Source organism: Mustela lutreola, chromosome 6, assembly GCF_030435805.1.
Source record: "Mustela lutreola isolate mMusLut2 chromosome 6, mMusLut2.pri, whole genome shotgun sequence".
Classification (NCBI taxonomy): Eukaryota; Metazoa; Chordata; class Mammalia; order Carnivora; family Mustelidae; genus Mustela; species Mustela lutreola.
The window spans coordinates 100,452,549-100,474,654 of record NC_081295.1 but is presented as its reverse complement, the minus strand read 5'-3'; the positions used below and the strand labels follow the sequence as shown (position 1 = coordinate 100,474,654).

General features: G+C 42.5%; 1 long non-coding RNA gene across 2 annotated transcripts in view; it reads left to right on the top strand.

Moving 5' to 3' along the window:
- The window catches only part of LOC131834112 (uncharacterized), an 81,031-nt gene extending 63,475 nt beyond the window's left edge, over positions 1 to 17,556 (top strand). For both annotated transcript variants that reach the window (XR_009354754.1, XR_009354755.1), the window contains exons 3-4: positions 12,471 to 12,607; positions 17,151 to 17,556. This is a non-coding gene — a long non-coding RNA (uncharacterized LOC131834112). The remainder of the gene's footprint in view (positions 1 to 12,470; positions 12,608 to 17,150) is intronic.
- Positions 17,557 to 22,106: the final 4,550 nt, after the last annotated feature.

The following is a 22,106-nucleotide window of genomic DNA, read 5'->3' as shown; positions in this document are numbered from 1 at the left end:
CCCTTCCAGAGAGTTTCCTCTTCATCCTCCTGTGTATGACTACCGCCTTTAACCAAAGGACTGTAAGATTCTTATTAAAAAAAAAAAAAAAACAGCAAATGAAGGCTGAGGTAACAACTGTGTATGTAATACGCACATTATTATACAAACTGGAGTTTCAATACCATTCTGGAGAGCTTTACCTGGTAGTAATCCCCCGTCTTTGAAGGTGTTCTGCAACTTGGCCACCACTAGAGGGCGAAGCAGACCACTTTCACACATTTCCTCCCACAGAAAGTCAAAAGGACGTTCTCAGCCAAGGAGCTGAATGCTGAAGTCTCTCCGCCCCTTAACTTCACCCAGTCTGGGCATCACTTCTGAAGGTTAGGGGTAGAAGGAAGGGAAGGACAGGGAAGCACAGCATGAAAATCACATGGAAATTAAGTATTTCATCGAAGAAGGAAATCTTGCCTTTGATAATTTTCATCTACTAAAATCTTTCAGCCCTTTCCATAGGTCCAAGACTGGGGAAGTCAATCCAAGTAGCTGTTATTTCCTTCTACAGGCTTACAGTTTAGGCAGCAAGGCCAACATAGGTGAATTCATCAAGCACTCATTTTCTAAATGCAGTACAGCCGAGAGGAGGAGAGGTTAAATCAGATTTGGGTGTGGCTTGTGATCAGGCAGCATCTCCCCACAGACTTAAGAAGCGAATGTGCTGGGAGCTCAAAAACCAAATCAGAAGTCACTAAGTAAAGGAGAAAGATAAGGCAGAAAGAAAGGGTTTTTTTTGAGAAAACGCTTTCAGTATATACAGAATAGATGACAGGAAAAAAAATACCCAAATGCAAAATAAAAGAGAAAAGTCTAAGTAGCTAGTACGAAGAAACCTTTTTTTCCCCCCCCACTATAAACTTTTCTAGATTTCAGAAGCTTCGGGATAAAAGCAGTGTAGGAAGAAAATAATAACATGACCAGACTACAGTGCTATGAAATAAAGCCATTTGAATATCATTCCTGTTGTGTGTGCAGGGGTACCCCTGGGAACTCTACAGGCCACTCTAAGAGTCATGGTAGAACATGCCGCCATTTCTCCAAAATGTCTACCTAATCCACCAAATGTGTCGAGTACATTAGCCAAGTGCTAATGGAATGGGCTAGTCCTGGCTTCACCAAGGTCACTCAGGGAGCTTCTCAAACAAATGTGCAGCTCCAGCCCTTCTGCCAGCTGTGATTTAATTTCAGATAATCTCTTTAGGTTATTCTATTGTGAAGTCAGGGTGGAAATCTACTGAGTTATATGACATTCCAAAGGGAAAACACAAAATTCCATCTAGGATATGGGCATCTTCACCTCCTTCTCTTGAGCACCAGAAATGAACTGCATCTTCTATGTTAACTTTTTGTACCTTCCGTGCCTGGAATGCTTTGAAGGGAAAATATGATATCCCAAAGAAGATAACATTAAAACAAAAATGCATACACAGAGGGTAGAGAACATTGCAAACTATTTCTTTTTACTGTTCTCATGAGTCTTTTTTTTTTTTTTTTTTTTAAATTTCTAAAGAGTCCCTTAACTTTGAAAGGACATCTGGAAATTCCTCCCTTTGGTCTTTCTTCTGTCCTGCCTTCAGGATGCTCTGGATACCAACCACTCCGCCCTTCCCTGGGGCTTCTAGCCTCATCTTGGAATAGCAGAGTGAGATACCCCAGCCTCCAAAACTCCTTCTTGGCTTCATTCTGGACGTTGGGTGGCAGGCAGCCCTTCCTCTGCTTCCTTATGAAGTTTGTGTGGTGATGGTTAGCTCTTTTGAATTCTTTATCCCACAGCATCTATGAAGCTGACATTGCACCCATGTACCTCCTCTCATTTTTATGCTAGTGCTTCACTTAACTTTGTCAGGCTACATCATCTTTCAAATCACGTTTTCCCCAGGACGGTGAATTTGCCTGGGCCATGGGACATCCAGAGAAACAGAGTAAACTTTATTCCTGTGTATCTGCAAGGGTGTTTCTAGGGGAGAATGAAGCATTTGAATTGGTGAAATGAGTGAGATTGCCCTCCCCAACATGGGCATCATCAACCTGCTGGGAACATGAATAACACCGACAAGCAGAGGGAGGTTGAATTTCTCTCTCTCTGCCTGACTGCTTGAGCTGAGAGGTGAGTCTTCTGCCCTGGCAGGCCTCCAGACTCCGACTGGAATTCTACTACCAGCCTTCCTGGGGTTCTAGCTCCTGGACTGTAGATTATGGGACTTCTCAGCTTCTGTAGTTGTGTAAGCCAGCTTCTTTATAATAAATCTCTAGATAATGGATGGATAGATGGATGGATGGATGCTTACTGGTTCTGTTTCTCTGGAGAACCGGGACTGACTACTCGATTCCCCATCAGGAGGGAGTATGAGAGGACGGAGGAAGATAAAGGTGGTGGTGAAAAAGGGACTCTAGCCCTGCCACTTGTCTCACACTTTGCCAGTCTTCTCCAGTGTGCCGAATTGCAGGTTCATATCAAAGGATCCCAGAGTAGTTACTCCGAAGTAGTATATTGAATGCATCAGGATGACCTGCCTTTCTTGCACACTTTGACTTCAACTAGGGTCCAAGACAGCTGCTCCTAAAGTTGATTCTCTTCTTGCAAGAAAGCTGCATCAAGCGAGAGCTCTATTACTGAGAAATTGCCAGGGCTGAAGGCTGATCTTTGGCCATCTCCAGCAGCCAGAAGGCTGGGGAGCCTCTGCTCTGACCTCCTTGTGCCACTAGAGGGCAGGGCAGAGCAGCAGCGCGAGTTGGGAGGCGGGTAGCTCGCATTTCAGCCCCCTTGGCTAAGGAGGGTAGCTCTTAATGGAAAAAGCACGGAATAAAGTGTCTGGCGAGGAAGGCTCCTTTGGAATTTTACTAGAAGAGCAGAAACGAAAAGTAAAGGGTAAGATTTGCTTCAAGCAACTGAGTAATGAGATTTTCTTTCTTCTTTTTTTTAAAAATATATTTATCTGACAGATAGAGATCGTAAGTAGGCAGAGAGGCAGGCAGAGAGAGAGGGGGAAGCAGGCCCCCTGCCGAGCAGAAAGCCGGACGTGGGGCTCGATCCTAGGACCCTGAGATCATGACCTGAGCTGAAGGCAGAGGCTTTAACCCACTGAGCCACCCAGGCACCCTGAGTAATGAGATTTTCTTGCAGTAACCACAACAGCAGGTCTTTTAGAGAGACCGGGAGAAGGGAATTTGGAGGTTCTTTGAAAAAGTGGTTTACCTGGGGAGTGCCTGGGTGGTTCAGTGGATTAAGCCGCTGCCTTCCGCTCAGGCTCAGGTCATGATCTCAGTGTCCTGGGATGGAGCCCCACACGGGGCTCTCTGCTCAGCAGGGAGCCTGCTTCTTCCTTTCTCTCTGCCTAACTCTGCCTGCTTTTGTGATCTCTGTCTGTCAAATAAATAAATAAAATCTTAAAAAAAAAAAAAAGTTTACCTGAGGAGAGACATGGCACGTGTCTACAGAGACAGTGGCGCCAGAAGAGGAGGAACAGTGCTCAACCCTCACCGTTTCATCTCAGATGGAAAGAAAATCCTTTCAGGGAAGGCTCTCCGCCATCACATATTTTCTATTCCTGTTTTGTAATGCCAGTGCTTCTCCCAGTCTTTCCTGAACCTTCCGCCACCCTCCAGATGGAGCTTTATAAGAGAGAATCACACGCAAGGAAAAGTGGATCCCAGCGCCCAGAGAGTTTCCCAGTGTCCTGGAGAAGCTGGGAAGTGTTTCGGGCAGGGCCCCAACACAGTTCAGGTGGCATGCCCCAGTACCAGGAGAGTTCATTTACTGATATGTGGGAAAGGTGAGAGCCCAGGAGAGAGCCCAGAAAGGAACACAGAGCCTTGGCTGCAGGGTGCAGGGAGGGAGGGGACATTAGGCCAAGGCCGCTGATGGAGAGGTCACGGAGAAGCCCCCCTGGAAGAAGGCTGACACAGGATACAGCCAACATCCGGTGGTGCTCTGGTGATGTTTCAGTTTCACCCTCACTGTTCCAAATAAGTTTTTCCTCAGTACTGTGGCCCAGCAGGAAGTAGAGCTGGGCCCAGGGGTTGGGCTTCTCTGTGACACTGAAGACACCCCAGTGGGTACACACTGCTGAACAAGAGGAAACACTTCCTGTAAAAGAAAGAGAGAAAGAAAGACAGACAGACAAAAAAAGGAGATTCAGATACAAATGAAGAAGATTTAGTCATGACTGAAGCACACGGGTTAAGAAACTGCTTTATGGTCATCCGGGAAATGATCTTGGATCCTAAATCAGGATGCCAAGCCTGAAGGACTTATTGCTAAAGACCTACATGGCTCTCCTAGGAGGGGAAATTAAGGCTAATGTGGAAAATGGAGGTTTCCTGCCACCTACATTTTTAAAAAATTATAATTTCTGAAGGATTGCTTTGTGATCACAGCACTAATTACATTATATACATGATCTCTCGATGCTCACAACAATCCTGTAATCTAGGTGCTATTTGTTCCATTTTGGTTCAGAGAGGTTAAGCTACTTTTCCAAGAACACATAACTGCTAAATTCTATAGTTTGAATTCAAATATGGAAAGGTTTTCCTCCAAAACCTATATATGAACTATGACAGAGACCAAGTCCTTTCTCCCCGCCCCCCACAAAAGTAGTCCTAAAACGTATCTGAAAATGCTATTTCCCTCTGAGGTTTTCAGGCTAGGCCAAAATACCATTCTGTGTAAGAGTCCTAAAATTTTTATTCTCTTTTATTGTAAAGCCATGTTTCATACAGTGAGAACTTTCCAGTAGCAAACCATTTCTTATATACTATTAAAAGAAAAAAACAAGGCGCAGAACAACATTATGGCTTTTGAACAGAAATGTGTATGTCTGCAGATAGATACCTGTTTTAGGATATATGCTTTTTTGAGGGGTCATTGGCACATAGCATTATAGTAGTTTCAGACATACAAAATAATGATCTGATATTTGCATATATCATGAAATGGCCACCATGGTAAGTCTAGTTACCATCCAGCACCACACAGTTATAAAAAAAAAAAAAAATGTGTTTCTTGTGTGATGAGTACTTTTAAGATCTGCTCTTAGCAACTTTCAAATATGCAGTAGAGAATTGTTAATCCGAGTCACTATGCTCTGCTAGGATATCTTCTTTTTTATCATGAGGAGATAAAAAGAGGGTGAGGTGTAGGGGAATCTTTTCACCTTTCATTATGTATATACAGTTCTATACAGATTACAAGTGAGTTAAGTGGATGGAGAGGTTGTGGTACATAGTTTGGTTTGTTTTTATACTGCCTTGGATTGAAAAATGGAATTAATATTCATTGTTTTCACAGTTATCTTTTGGAAGTCACTCCTGAAATGTTTTTCTAACTTAAGAAAAAGTAAAGCAGGTGAAAAAGATTTCCTGATGAAGTTTCCCTCTCTCAGGATTCTGATAAAGAGCATAATTTAAACTAATAATTCTGTGTATCGCCCTCCACCTGAAAACTCACAGGGAGCCTCCAGACTACCCCAAACAAAAGATTTGTGTACTTGAACCAAGCCCATATGTATTTGGAGCCCAAATCATCTTGCTTTGAAAAGTCAAGAGAATGACTGATGATAGTACTGAGAGACAATAGGACCCTGGGACACTTGGTGAATTTGGCAACTTTCTACCCTTTGTGCGTGCCAAAGGAACAGAGTTTTCCCGATCCTGTGTTCTTAAAAAATGGCTTTGCTGCTTTATAAAAGTGTTTCACCTAAATACTTCAACTGAATTTACACTGGAATTTAGAAAATTTGAAGATAGAGTACTTCACATAAGAAAAATAACATGTTTTCTTGGTTTAAAAAAAAAAAAAAAAAGCACAGTACTCTCACTATTCAGTTAGGAGACATTTTCCTAAACCACCCCAGAAAATACATTTCACTTGTTGGTAGTCCTATTGCATATGATTATGATGAATACTTTTTTAAAAATTTGTTTGAGAGAAAGAATGCGAGCAAGCAAGTTGAGGGAGGGGCAGAGAGTGAGAGTGTCAAGCTCTCTCCCTGCTGAGCAAGGACCCCCAACCTGGGAGGCTCAATCCCAGGACCCCGAGATCATGGTGTGAGCCAAGACCAAGAGTCAGACGCTTGACAGGCTGAATACTTTCTAACAGCTATTCTGAATATGAAGTTGGAAGCCTTAGCAGCCAAAGGATATAATTTATAAGACTCCCTTTGAGGCGGAAGTGGAGCTCAGATGGTGGGCTATCAAACAAACAAAGAACAAACAGGGTTTCAACATATGTGCTTCCGAAACGTGCCACCTTTGACTGGAGTCCTGCAGGCTGAGAAGCAGTTAACACGACGGAGGAGGGAGAGAGTGGGAAGTGGTGCAGACAGAGCGTCCTGTCTGAAGTTCTCAGTCAGGAGGGAATATCGCAGTTAGACCAGAAATTGGAAGAAGACCGTGGAGTGCAGATTGTTGAAGGGACAGTGACTCCGAAAGACCATGGCAGTGTAGACCATGCAGAATATTTTGGCCTCTGTCCACAGGCTGATGGGAAATTATTGAAAGGTTGTCAATGTGTGGGGGAAGATTCTAAACGAATCGTCAAAAAGTTGGTGGCCTGATCTTGTTCCTTTGGAAGTAATCCTCTTTTCATCATGGCTGTTTGGCCATTTTTGTTACGACATATGTAGTGTGGATTAGTGTCCCTCACCAACTGTGGAAAATTCTCAGCTGTCAGCTCCTTAAGTGTTTCCTCTTTCTCATTTCCCATTTCCCACTTCTTCATTGAGAATTCCAATTCAACCTGTTAGATCTACATACCCTGTGCTATTTGTTTCTTAACCTCTTGGTCAGGTTTTCCTAGCTCTTTTTCTCTCTGTACTGCATTCTGCAAGATTTCCTTAGAACATTCTTCTAGTTTATCCTTCCTTCCCTTTCAATTCTAAAGGTTCTACTTACCCTTTAAAAATTTACTTGTTCATCCTTTTAATTATTCTAGTCCCTGCTCATATCATCTAGTTTTTCCTCAAATTTTATTTATTTTGTTTTACTTTTATTTTGTGATCATTGTAGATTCTCATGTAGTTGTGAGGAATAATACAAGGAAACCCCATGTATTGTTTACCCAGTTTCCTCCAATAGTGACATCTTGCAAAACTGTAGTGGAGGGTTACACCAGGACCTTAATTTAAAAAATATTTATATTATATTGCCTTTTAGTATTCTGTGTCTGATAAGGCCAACAATAGAAAAGCCTTTATAGGGTTTTTTTTATATATGATTTTTAAAATTTATTTCATTTTATATATTTATTTTAGAGCGATTGAGAGAGAGAGAGAGAGAGCACACATGAATGGTGGGGAGGGGAAGAGAGAGAGAATCTCAAGCAGACTCCCCATTGAGTGTGGAGCCTGTCATGGGTCTTGACCTCAAGAGCTTGAAATCATGACCTGAGCTGAAACCAAGAGTCAGAGGCTTAACTGACTGAGCCACCCAGGCCCCCATGGTCTTCTTTTTTTTTTTTTTTTTTTTTAACAATTTTCTTATTTCTTTTGGTTCCTGTTCACAGTGGCTTACTTCCTTTGTGACAATGAACTGTTTTTATTTGGTTCTGTAAATAGGGGGATTGATTTGAGCCTTTGGATTGAAGTGGCATTCCATCAACCAGGACTTGTCTTGGATTCTGGCCAGCTCATTGTGGCACTACCACCCCAAGTCTCCTTTACATTAAATTCCTGGCTGGAGGTATTTTGGAATGACCCAGACAGTTTGAATTTCAGTTGCAAACCCCCATGCAGGCTGTGCGGTGGCTGTTTAGAAAGGTGAGGTCTGGGCCTCCTGGGTGGTTCAGGTGGTTGGGCACCTGCCTTCAGCTCGGGTCATGATCTCCGGGTCCTGAACTGGGCCCCACGTGGAGCTCCCTGCTCGGTGGGGAGTCTGCTTTTCCCTCTCTCTCCACCTCTCCCCTTGCTGGGATCTCTCTGTTTCTCTCTCTCTCTCTCTCAAATAAATAAAGTCAAAAGAAAGAAAGAAAGAAAGAAAGAAAGAAAGAAAGAAAGAAAGAAAGAAAGATAGGTGAGGTGTGCTGGAGATGGTGGCAGTCGGGCCCCCATGTAGTTCATGCCGCAGGGACAGGGACAGTGAACTCAGAAGAGCCCTTTACTGGATTTAATGCTCTGCTGTTACTACCTTAAAATTCTTGATAATTTTGAATGAGGTGTCCTGCATTTTCATTTTGCACTGAGCCCCATAAATTATGAAGCTGGTCATGGAAGGGGTATGGCTCTTTACGGAACCCAGCTTTATAGGCTGATATCTCCAATTTTGTGGGACTTTTTTTTTTTTTTTCTTTCTTGTACTCTGTAACTGGTAAGTCCTTTAAACTTCAAAACTCATATTTGAGTAGTTTGGGAAAAGCACCTTCCGTGTTCTTCTCACTCCATGTTCCTATTTTAGCTTTTGTCCTGAATATACTTCACTGTTTTTCCAGGTCATCAATGCTTTTGAGATGATTATTTAAAATATATATTTTTTTCACTTCAGTGAGAGAGTCAAACCAGGTGCTTAGACTCAAATGCTGCTGGGACCAGAAGCCTGGCCAGTGCCCCAGTGCTGACCCCATTTCCCTTGAAAACTCCCCCCTAAGGTGCACTCTTCCACTCAAAGGATCACCAGCCTCCTTCCAGATCATGCTTCATCCCCTCCTGCTTCCAGCTCCACATCTGTGCAATCCTAATTTGGTCTGCAGGGCCAGCACCAACTATTTCCTCTCCTATATGTTGGTTAAGGCACAGACCCCATCCCCTGATTCCTTTGGGGTTTACTCTTTTGATTCTCAATAAGCCTTTCTTCTATCAAAAGTCTCTGGTTTCGCAAATCCAAAGCTCTTTCAAAAATCTGTGTTGTGGGTGCCTGGGTGGTTCAGTCCTTAAGCGTCTGCCTTTGGCTCAGGTCATGATCCCTGGGTCCTGGGGTCGAGCCCCCTCATCAGGCTCCCTGCTCGGCGGGGAGCCTGCTTTTCTGTCTCCCACTTCCCCTGCTTGTGTTCCCTCTCTCACTGTGTCTTTCTCTGTCAAATAAATAAAATCTTAAAAAAAAAAATCTGTGTTGTAAAAATTTTAAATATATTTAGAACTTTGAAAAACAAATACTGATTTTTTTTTTTCCTTTTTGCTTTCCTACTGTAACAGTCCTGATCCTTCCTTGGGGAAAGGCCACCTCTGAGTTCATGGGGGTGCTGAGGTTGAACACAAGGGAACAACAAAGCAAACCTTGCTCTATGGCTCCCGATCGTGTCCTGCACACACCGTGGCTTAGGTTCTGGCTGTCTCTGAGACCAGCTCCACAGCTGGACTTCCTAGTTAGAGGGGAAAATAAATTCTGGTTTGGGGATGTAAGAATTTGGATTCTTACCTTCCAGATGAAAGACTCTCAACTAATGCAATGGTTAACCAGATGTTGGAGAGCTCTGAACCCCTTTCTCAAGAAGTTAAGAGTGGAGTCCCAGCGAGTTCCAATGCCTATTTATTTGGTGGAAAATAGCAACAGGCAAAGCCGGTTTGGGACACTTGAAGTGTGATTTTAGATTTAGCTTTCATTTCAGGAGAGAGGAAATGTCCAAATGTCAAGCAATGGAAATACCTGTCAGTGGTACTTCCTGGAAAGCAGAGCCGGAACAAACATGGTCTACCAGTTGGTGGCAGCCTAAGTCTACATCAGATATTTCAGGCTCTTCGTGGGCTACCCCTAGTGGTGGCCGAGATCTCCTGGAACCAGTAAGAGTTCATTAAGATGGGATGGGCTGTACTTCTCACTTCTGCTTTAAATTTGGATACACTATGTTGATCCAATTTAATAGGAGCATCATCTTAAGTAAAAGTTGAAGGAAAAAGCCTCAGCAAAGCATTGCCTTTGTTTTTTTTGTCTTAAGAATCCATGTAAGTGCTCTGAATATATTTTTCTAAATGCTCGGAGTCTTGTTCCACCAGAATTCATTCTTTCTTCTTTTTTCTTTAACAGACTTGGGACAAAAATTCATTTTAAAAGTTCTCCTTTTTCCTGACTTTCTGGATAGCCAACATAAGTCCTTCCATTTTTTTCAAGATTTGCTTTCCTTTCCTTTCTATTATCTGCTCCGAATGAGATCTCCCAGATTTTGAAGGGTCCCTTTCATCCTTTGAGTGTTCTGGTGGTTGCTTTGCACCCCTCAAGATAATCTCCTCCTTGGAAACAAAAGTTCCATGGCTCCACCTTCCTTGTTTCCTTCAGAGGCTGGTTTCCTTTTAGTGTTGAATATAAACTCAGTGTGAGAAACAAGCATCCTAAAAGATGCTGTAATAGAGAAACATTGGCCATTGTAATCTACCACCAGGATGATTATCTCAGATGCTGGCTAATGGCGGCCTCAGGCCAGATACCTTGAGGTCATGCTTGGTCCAGGGTGGCAGGAGAAAGCCTCCATGGCTCACATACCACCCTCTATGGGACCTGCCCCAAGGCCACACACAGGGAGGGGGAATGAACTTTTACAATCAGAAACATTATATTCGAGCCTAAAAAAATTGGTACAATAGTCCTCCCTTAACCAAGACCCCCAGGTGACTGAAACTGCAAAAGTACTGAACCCTATAGAGACTGTTTTTTCCTATATATACATACAAATGATAAAGCCTAATTTATAAATTAGGCACAGTGAGAGATTAATAATAATTAATAGCAAAACAGCAAAAATATAACAACATACTGTAATAAAAGTCAGGTGAATGTGGTCTCTCTCTCCCTTTCTCTCAAAATATCCTATTGTCCTGTACTCACTCTTCTTCTTAGCCGCCGCTGCCGCCACCTCCTCCTCCTCCTTTTTCTTTTTAAGATTTTATTTTTAAGTAATTGCTACACCCAATGTGGGACTTGAACTTAAAACCCTGAGATGGAAAGTTGCACACTCTACTGACTGAGCCAGCCAGGTGCCTGCCCCACCCTATTTCTCATGATGATGTGAGAGGCTACCATGCCTGTGCAATGAGCTGAAGTGAGGTGAATGGCGTGGGCAGGGGAACGTAGCGTTAGGCTACTACTGACCTCCCGACAATGCATCAGAAGGAGAGTCACCTGCTCCTGGACCACAGTTGACTGTGGGTGACCGAAATCGCAGAAAGCAAAGCAATGGGTAAAGGGAGACTACTGTATACATTTCTTACAATTACTGACAAATTGTATTTATTTCTGCCATCTTCTTGGTGATGTCTTCCATATATTTTTTGCTTGTTTCTTTTTTTTTTTCCCTCCTGATGTGTTTCAGATTTTTTTTTCTCTCTACTTATACATTATACACTCTAGTTGTATTCTTTTAGTGGTCACCTTTAAAATTATATGTATAATTTAACAAAGCTCCAAGTAGAATAAGATGCAGATTCTGCTTTCCAAAAATATAGGAATCTTAAAAATTTTACACCTCTAATCATTCCCTCTTGGTTGACCTACTATTGTTGTCCAATATTTTGGCTCTGTCTTCTCCATTGGAAAATTGTTATTTTAAAATGGGATACTAAAAATATGTAATATCGCTTTAAGTATATATTTCATGGATAATTATTCTGTGTTCTATGTCTGATAATTCCAAGATCTGAAATCTTACTGGGGTCTAGAACAGTTTGTTTGTTTTGTTTTTGTGGTTCTGGTGAGTCTCACTCATGGTATTAATGTTTCCTGGGGCATCTGGTTATTTTTTACTATGAGCTCAGATTTTAGTAACCCGCGGGAGCTTGATGAGGGTTTTTCTGTCTGGAGAGGATGTACAAATGTACCAAGACTGACACTCACCTGGGAATCACTTCATTTCTAGGTTCAGGGTGTCCCCCGGCTAAGCAAGGGAGTATGGCTTGGAATCCCAGATCCTCAAAAGGGCAGGCCTCTGATTACAGATCCTTAGAGAAGAAGTTGTTACTGTCATTTTTTTCCCCAAAAAGCAGTATTTTTTTGATTATTTGACTGACGGCTTTTGGCAGTGCCTTTTGCTGTGAGGCAGATTTTTGCCCAGCCCACCAGTTCATTCCACTGAGAATGTGACATCTTCAGGTGTCTTGGCTGTATGGAGAACAGGGGGCATCTCAGGTTTAGCCCTGCTTCTATGTTTTCTGGTTCTTTATGTTTACTTACTTATTTTTTAAGACTTATTTAGTTACATTAGAGGTGAGGGAGGGGCCAAGGGAGAGAGAATCTCAAGCCGACTCCGCACTGAGCACGGAGCCCAACATGGGGCTTGATCCCACCACCCTGAGATCGTGACCTGACCTGAAACCAAGAGTCAGACGCTTCACGCACTGCACCATGCAGGTGCCCCTCTGTTTTTTTATTTTTAAGATCATTGCCCTTTGGGCTTACCTTCAGGTCTTAGAAGTTAAGCAAGCCACGAAAAGGTGTACTTGCTAGAATTTATCCTTCATGTAGATGGTTTCAGTGGGATGGCATTTCAGAACATGGCCCTCTCCTCTCTCTCCTAGCTTTTCCAGGCTGCTCTGCACATTCCTGTCACCTGGGAGGACTTTGGGCCTGGAAGCACTGAGAAGCTGCATCAGTTCGCTGAGAACCATTTGGGTGACAGTGACATTGAAATAACCACAGAGCCAAAGCCAAGATGGTAAGGAACACTGAAAAACAGAGAGGGGGAAAAAAAAAAAAAAGGCAAGAAATCCTTAGCCTAAAGAGCAAGCACTCCACTGAGAAAGATAAGAATGAAATGACACTTAAAAATATTTCCAAGATAATCTCATAGGTCCTATCACCACCTTGTACCACATCATCATGAACATCGCATTAGCCATAACCAACTCATGTGGGTTCGTTGAAGTAACAGCAGAGAGTGCTAGAAAGCTTCAGCATAGCCACGGGACCCCGGTCCTGCCACTGGAATCCGGAGTAAGCCTGCCCTGCAAAATTCCCATCAACACATCATTCCTTCCTTCTAAAGCCTTCGTCTCTCCATCCTCAAGGAACACATGAATCATTGCCACCTCCGATGACAGGATAGCCAACACGCACCTGACAACTTCTGCTAAAATGACTTGTTGCAAATGAGTTGTTAATGGCTTTAACAACAGTTCGCTTCCTAAAGACTTTAACTCTTGTTCCTATCCTAATTTTCAGGTTTACAAAGTAGAGAGACCATCATAATATGGCAGTCACATTTTACTGTGATCAGTGCAGTACTGACCTTCTTCTAAGAGGTAGCAATTCTGGTGTCGAATGGCATGACTCCAAGTCCAAACAAGTAGACCCTATTGGACTTCCAGGATAATAAATGAAAGCCTACATAGGAGGAATTTATTCTGAAAGATAATTACCCTTGCCTAGAAGTCCTCTGTCTTAAGATTAATGAAATGTAAAAGCAACTGCTGTATCCTTTCACCAAAAATAACCAGTCAAATAAGAATCATGTGTCATTTCCATAGCACGTGAAGATTACAAATGACATTATATAATTTTTTTAAAATAATGATTCATAAAGTACTGTCTCTTACATGAGCTATGCAGTGTTAAGACTAATGCGGAACACTCAGAAATAGTCTATGATGCCTCATGCATCAGGATCACTGGCTTCGGAAGAGAATGAGCCCCTTTGGCAGCAGGCCTAGTCCAGAGTCAGCAGGACACCAGAGAAGTGACCAATGCCTAGCCATTGGCCTTGGGAAGGCAGATGGTTCCAGCCAAGCCCTGGGATTGGCACACTGACTCAGTCAAGCACAAAAGGTGTTCTCAGTTACAGAGAGACCTCAGAGTGTGCACAGGCTCCTGGGGAGGCCAAGCAAATGCCTTCACAGAGTTCAGTCTGCTTAGGATATATCTGGGCTTTTGGTGAAGTCTAGGAACAACTGAAGCCCAACTTGGGGTCTGAACTCAAATCGAAACTAGGGTCTTTCTACATACACACACACACACACACACACTCCCAGAGTGTGTTAAAGTTCTCTTGCTGTTGTCTTACATCTGCCTCTCCACCATCTTTCTCTGCCTCCTCTGTGTCTCTGGAAGCTGACCTTTAGATTGCCTCGTCAGGATCCCTTGCCCTTTAGCTTTTCGGTTGGTGTGGCTACTGGGAACATTTGCAGACTATCAGAAATCAGAAAGAGAAAGAGGAAGATCTTTTTATTCTCTCTGCTTCTTTCCTGTGTTGCTATAGCTCTTCATTCCATGGTCACAGATCTGGGTAGGCAGTTTGCCTTCTGAGGGTCCCAGCTCTCTCTAGACTCTGTAACAGTTATCTCCCTTTGCCCCTTAAGGACAAGGAGTATAAAGGCTTCTCTCTCTTGCCAGCCCCTTGGTGCTTCCTTCCTTCAATGGTTCCATTAATTCTGCTCCCCGTGCCACCACTTCTTAGTTAAACCCTGGGAGGGTGTTGGCTTTCCTGTTGGTATCCTGACTGATGATATATATGCCTTCCCAAAGATTTGTGTGGGCTCCAGAAAGTCTTATGGTCACATGTTCACTGCTGCCCAGGCATTTCTGCTTCTCTACGTTGTAGATCTAAACAAGAAATAGCTTCTTTAGTGGTTTGTAAACAAAGCAAAATTTAAAATGTAACAAGGCATTCATGAGTATAATAAAGTTTACTAGAAAGTTGGGGGCAATGGCAAGTAGTCCTATCACATGCTTTACAGTCAAGTTAAAAATCCACATTAGTCACATGTAACCAAGTGTTTTGGACCATAGACTCTGGAGTCAACTCTATTGACCAAAAGCCATCTCTTCCACTTTCTAGCTGCTGTGTGATCTTGGGTAAAATACCTAATTTCAGGGCGCCTGCGTGGCTCAGTGGATTAAAGACTCTGCCTTCGGCTTGGGTCATGGTCCCAGGGTCGTGGAATCAAGCCCCGAGTCAGGCTCTCTGCTCAGCAGGGAGTCTGCTTCCTCCTCTCTCTCTCTGTCTCTGCCTGCCCCTCTGCCTACTTGTGACCTCTCTCTGTCAAATAAATAAATAAATAAATTTTTTAAATACCTAATTCCTCTGGACTGCAATCAATTTCTCCCTTCCCCGTCTGTCCCTCCCTCCCTTCCTTCCTTCCTTCCCTCCTTCGTCTTCCCTTTGTTCCTTCCTTCCTTCCTTCCATCCTTCTATCCATCCTTCTTTCCTTCCTGCATCCCTTCCCTCTCTTTTGTAAATTGGGGTGGTCATAACTCCTACCTCCCAGGGTAGTTGTGAGTAAGTTAGTATATATAAAATTCTTAGACACCTGGCCATAGACATTCCCCAGATGCCTTCTCAGCTGGGTTTCTTTGTTTCTCTCTGGGTTTTTATCAACTTGGAACCCTCCTTTCTCCAACTTCCCATTCTCTTCTTCCTTTCACTTGTTTTCTCCAGGACTACCCCAAGGGTTGGTGGGGGTAAAAGGGACAACTTTTTTGCCAGGGCTTTGTCTGTATAAACAACTTGAGTCACTGAAAATCAGCCTGTCAGCCCCATGCTGGCTGCCCAGTTTTATGCAGTTCCATGTGAGAAATACAGATACTGGAGATGATCTACTTGCCAACCTCCCTCCTGGAACCAGGACCCAGCCCCAGGAACCCCAGAAGACCCCCTCGGCACAAAGTCGCCCTGCTCCTCAGGGCATCTAGTCAATCACATATGGGGGGTGGAGGGTAGAGGATCAGAGATTGCCCCCAAAATGGAGGAAAAGGAACCAGAGCCCATGGAGAACCTAGGGCTTTATACAAATCCTAATCTGGGCTCAGGGCACCCCACCAAGAAGATTCTGTCAACCCCATCAGTCCCAGGCACTAGAGGATGACTTTGATGATTTTGAGGAAGTCGGCAGAGATTGAGGCCTCCTCAGGTGCTGGCTTGGTCTTCTCCTCAGTTCCTTCCTCCTGGATGTTCCAGGGCGTCTTCTTCCTCTATAAGGCAGAGTAATAGAACATTCCATAGTCCCAGGTTTCCATGGCCTCACCAATCGAGGTGCTCTGTGGACGAAGAGGACTTCCAGCTCACAGGACCTAATCTCCCTACAAAGCACGTATAGTGATAAACCTTTGGTAGTGACAAATAAGAGAATTAAGAAGAGAAAAATTACCCCTGATTCTACTTCTGTTACCAACCAAGATTGCGTGGCCACATTGAGACTCGTGAAACCATATGCCAGCTTAAACAGATAAACCTAAACATGCAGATACAGAAATGTGTTTGTAGTAATAAGACAGGATGCCCAGTGAAATTTGAATGTCATGTCAACAGTGAATCATTTTTTAGTATAAGTTTATTTCATGCAGAGTCTGAGACATATTTACAAAATTCTTATGGATCTGAAACTCATGTTTAACAGGGCATCCTGTAGTGTTACTTGCTAAATCTGACAACCCATTACTAAGTGAAAAAAGCAAGTTGCCAAACCTGATGTTTAGATTGAGCCCATAAATGTAAAGAAAAATTAATTTATACATAAATATGCTTGCCTAGACACAGACACTCATAGATAAAAAACTCTGGAAGACTTTACCAGAACTAGTGCTTCTTGGGTTAAGAAACAGAAGGGAGGGGAGCTTTTACTTTTCACTTGACTCACTTCTATGTTATTTGTTTACATTTTTAAGCATGAGTTTACTTTTTTTTTTGAAGATTTTATTTATTTAGTTGACAGACAGAGATCACAAGTAGGCAGAGAGGCAGGCAGAGAGAGAGAGGAGGAAGCAGGCTCCCTGCTGAACAGAGAGCTCGATGCGGGACTCGATCCCAGGACCCTGGGATCATAACCTGAGCCGAAGGCAGAGGCTTTAACCCACTGAGCCACCCAGGCACCCATGAGCTTACATTTTTAAGCAAAGTAATTTAAAAGATATAATGATGGGAGCCTGGCTGGCTCAGTCAGGGGAGCATGTGACTCTTGGTGCCGAGGTCATGAGTTCGAGGCCCATGTTGGGTGTGGAGATCACTTAAATAAATAAATTTTTAAAAAAAGATGTAATGAATGTAATGTGGGTGAAAATACTGATGAAATAAATGAACAAGCAAAATGTATAACTGTATATACAGTATAATTACATCTGTAATGATTAAAAACCCTATGCAAGAACATAGACTAAAAAAAGTTGATGGTTCTATACACAGTGCTAGGGGCTTCCATGTATAACATCAGTCCACTCAAATGGTAGGTGTGTGACTCTGCTGTTTGATTTGCTTCTCCCTCCTTTAGATCACCTCCAGTTTACCCAGGGAGACGGGAAAATTGGACATCCACAAAAACGAGAGGGTCTCCTGGCAAGGCTTCAAGCTGTGAGTTCATCGAGCAAGTCCAGGGTGACATTACGTACATGTTTAGTAAGTGCTCATTTAGTACCATGGCATCACCAAAGATGTTCTCTGAAGAGTGAAAAACTTGGAAGGCCCTTGACACCATTTTATTTTTTCAGTAAGTTTTCTATTTTAATTCCAGAATTATTAATGTGCAGTGTTATATTAGTTTTAAGTATACAATACAGTGATTCAACAATTCTACCCTTTTCTCAGTGCTCGCCATGATAAGCATACTCTTATTTCACCCATCCCCCAACCCACTTCCCCTCTGGTAACCATCTTTTTGTTCTCCATAGTTAAGAGCCTCTTGGTTTGTCTCTCTCTTTTTTCCCCCTTTGCTCATTTGTCTTTTTTCTTAAATTCTACACATCAGCGCAATCATATGGTATTTGTTTTTCTCTGACTGACTCATTTCTCTTACCATTATACTCTCTAGCTCCATCTGTGCTGTTGCAAATGGCAAGATTTCATTCTTTTTATGGCTGAGTAGTATTCCATTGTGTGTGTGTGTGTGTGTGTGTGTGTGTGTGTGTGTATGTATAAATTGGTCACTTCTTTATCTATTCATCTATCAGTGGACACTCAGGCTGCTTCCATAGTTTGGCTATTATATATAATATTGTAATAAACATAGGGGTGCATGTATCCCCTTAAATTCGTGTTTTTGCATTATGGAGGTAAATACCCAATAATGTGATTACTGAATTGTAGGGTAGCTCTATTTTTAAATTTTTGAGGAACCTCCATACTGTTTTCCACAGTGGCTGCTCCAGTTTGCACTCCCATCAACAGTGCAAAAGGATTCCTTTTTCTCTGCATTCTTACTGACACTTAATTGTTTCTTGTATTTTTTATTTTAGCCATTCTGACATGGATGAGGTGATATCTCATTGGGGGTTTGATTCACATTTCCTTGATGATGAGTGATGCTGATCATCTTTTCATATATCTATTGGCCATCTGGATTTCTTCTTTGAAGAAATGTCTGTCTGCTCATGGCTTCTGCCCATTTTTTAATGGAATTATTAGTTTTTTGGATGTTGAGTTGTTATCAGTTCTTTTCATATTTTGGATATTCACCAAAATATATATTGGCTATATATTGGACATGTCATTTGCAAATATCTTCTCCCATTCAGGAAATTGCCTTTTAGCTTTGATGATTATTTCCTTTGCTGTACAGAAGATTTTATTTTTATATAATCCCAATAGTTTATTTTTGCCTTTGTTTCCCTTGCCTCAGGAGACATATCTAGAAAGATTTTGTTATGGCCAATGTCATAAAAATTACTGCCTGTGTACTCTTCTAGGATTTTTATTATTTCAGGTCTCACATTTAGATCTTTCATCCATTTTGAATTTATTTTTTTATGTGGTATAAGAAACTGGCCCAGTTTTATTATTTTGCATGTAGCTGTCCCATTTTCCCAACACTTTTTGTTGAAGAAACTTCTTCTCATTGTGTTTTCTTTCCTACTTTGTTGAAGATTAATTGGTCATTTAATTGTGGGTTTATTTCTGGACTGTCTTTTCTGTTCTATTGATCCATATGTCTATTTTTTCCAGTACCACACAGTTTTGATTACTATAGCTCTGTAATATAAAGTATTGAATATTGAAGTCTGGAATTATGATAGCTCCAGTTTTGTTTTGTTTTTCAAGATTTCGTTGGCTATTTGGGGTCTTCTCTGGACCCATAGAAGTTTTAGGATTGTTCACTCTAGCTCTATGAAAAATTTTGATAAGGACTGCATTCAATGTATAGATTGCTTTGGGTAGTATAGACATTTTAACAATATTTGTTCTTCCAAGCATAGAATGTCTTTCTATTTTTTTTCTGCTATCTTGAATTTCTTTCATCAATGTTTTATAGTTTTCAGAATACAGGTCTTTCTCCTCTTTGGTTGTTTATTCCTGATATTTTGCTATTTTGGTGCAATTGTAAACAGTATGGTTATTTAATTTCACTTTCTGCTGCTTCATTATTAGTGTATAGAGATGCAGCAGATCTCTATACTATTCTATATCTTGCAACTTTACTGAAATCATTTATAACTTCCAAGATTTTTTGGTGGAGTCTTTTTTTTTTTTTTTTTTTGGTGGAGTCTTTAGGGTTTTCTCCTTAACACCATTTCAAACACCATTTCTCCTTAACACCATTTCAAGGGTTTCTCCTTAACACCAAAACAAAGTAATTTCCATTTACTATGAAAATATTTTAGGGGCGCCTGGGTGGCTCAGTGGGTTAAGCCGCTGCCTTCGGCTCAGGTCATGATCTCAGGGTCCTGGGATCGAGTCCCTCATCGGGCTCTCTGCTCAGTGGGGAGCCTGCTTCCTCCTCTCTGTCTCTGCCTGCCTCTCTGCCTACTTGTGATCTCTCTCTGTCAAATAAATAAATAAAATCTTTAAAAAAAAAAAAAAAAGAAAAGAAAATATTTTAAATTGGGTTCCTAAGATACTGGGGGCGTTGTTATATATAGGAAGCATCATATAAAACTTCAGAACCTTAGGCTGTAACTACTACTGGCAATGTTACATGTTTAACTTAATCTCTATAAATGGCACGTAGCTATGAACTTGACCAAGTAAGCTTTTTGGCAAAAATCATGCCTTAAAACTTTCCGGATCTGTGTACTTCTCATCCTCTTTGATAACATACTTTCATTTCTTAACTCCTCCAGCCTCCTGCCCCTCAAAATAGGTTGTCAGGCAGACCATTTGTTCCCTTTGATTCTATTTTTAGAATGGCTTTCCTTGGGACAGGGTCATTAGAGCAGCTGCAAGACTGATTTCTGTTCATCTGTAGCAAGAAAAAAAAAAAGAAGAAGAAGAAGAAGAAGAAGAAGAAGAAGAGGAGGAAAGAAAAGACCTTCACAAGTGAGGGGACACAAATACCCTCCCTGAACTACTACAAATGCAACTCTAAGCGGGTGAGCCCTGCTGGTCAAGAGAGGTAGGGCCCTTTTCTTCGAACCAGTTGGTGCTGGATTGGGGGATATTTGTAATAAAAATGTGGGCATAAAAAAGGAAGTGGACTAACTTATAGCAGTTAACATTAAAAATTACTTTTTAAGGATATATTACCAGAAAGCATTAAAGAATAGAAAGGAAGGATTTACATATGCCTTTGCTAGGTTGAATCAAGAAGGACTCAAATATATGTTCTGCTCTCAAGGAGTGAATAGGCTGAGACACAGGGAAGCAAGTGATGAATTTTATATTTAACAACTAATATTTTTGCATGCCAACTGCGTGCCGGTGCTCTCCTAAGCACTTGAACCTGTTTCACTCGTCTTCCCAACCCCTCTGTGAGGGAGGCTACTGGGAAAACAGACAAGAACTGCAAGAATCAGGCAATCACCAGGAGATTAAGTGACATTAAAAAAATGTGAAATTTCATTTCTTCATTCCCAGGCGTGGGCTACGTAAACTAATTCCAAATACCAGCTAGATGGAAGCTCAGGGAAAGGAGGACATGTGTCCACTTGCTGGGTATCCCATAACCCAACCTGCTTCCTCCTGCCAGCAGCAGCCCCAGCAGGCCGCCGGTGCCCCTGTGCTCTGCCCACAGGATCCAAGATCCAAGATCCCAGCGCTTCCCTCAAATGGCCATGAGCAGTGCCTCGGTTGACGTTTCTGAGATGAGGGACAGAAGGAGAGGGTCAGTCCGGAGCCAGAGAGGCAGGTAGCCAGTGACGGTTGCTTCATTAGAGGTAATATGTTTAGCTCTAGGTTAAAGTCCACGGTAAGCTATTTTTACCCCTGGCTACCTCAAAGGAACCTTATTCTGCCCAGAGAGTAACTCAGGCACAATCTGGCTCATGTAATATGACCTCAAATTGTATTAAAATGCTTTCAACTCATGAGTGGCTTTAGGGCAGAGTTGTCAAAATAATGAGCCCCTCCACAGGCCTCCTCTCTGTGGATGTATTGTTTTTAGATTTTGCTTCCCAGGTAAAGCTGAGCAATAAATTTGGGACAGAGACCCTGCCTCGGGTCTCCGGTATCCCCCAAGGCCCGTGGCAGCACTAGGACACAAAGCGCAAGTTCAAAACATCTTGACTGAATTTATCACTGAGACGGAAGTGTTAATTCATTATGGTGTGTCTTCCTGTTCTAAGGGAAATCGAAAAGATGCCAGCATGGAGGAGGTATCCCATTTTTTCCTGGTTGGCGGGCAGAGAGTGACAATCTCCCTTTACACTCTCCCCTCATACTTTCCCCTCCCCGCCGGAGCCTGCCACCTGTTCTGGAATATCATCATGCATATGGGATTACCCCCAGCGAGCCTTTTTAGACAGTGTTTTGTCATGAACTATAAGTAGCAGTGATCCAAAAGAGAGGTTAGAGATGCATTCACTCCTCATCCCTTCCCTCAATACACCCCTTCTGTCCGTACAAGAACAAGAACACGCTGCTGGCTCCTATCTCTGAGGAACACCCCAAAGGAGTGCTTTTCTGAGACGTTCACCCAGCTCCTGGACGTCACCCACGGGCGTGGCCGTGCCCGCCATTCACGCAGGATCTGTTGAGCAGTCTATGTGGGCCAGCAGCTGTGGGAGGCACAGGATGAGTACAATACAGACATTTCCCCGGGGGACTTAGAGAACAGCAGGGGAAATGATACGCACAATTGTAATGCAAAGCAGGAAGGGATAAAATGCTGAGAGAAAGAGACACACAGGACATAGGAGGGCTTGCGAGAGAACAGTCCCCACGTGCAGTCAGGACCTAGCAGGGAGCTGCAGAAGTTGAGGCACAAGGTCGGGCATCATGTAGACATGAGAATTTGATGTCATCAGCATGAGGGTCCATCAAGGGCAATAAGAGGAAATTAAAGTCAGACTCCTGTCAG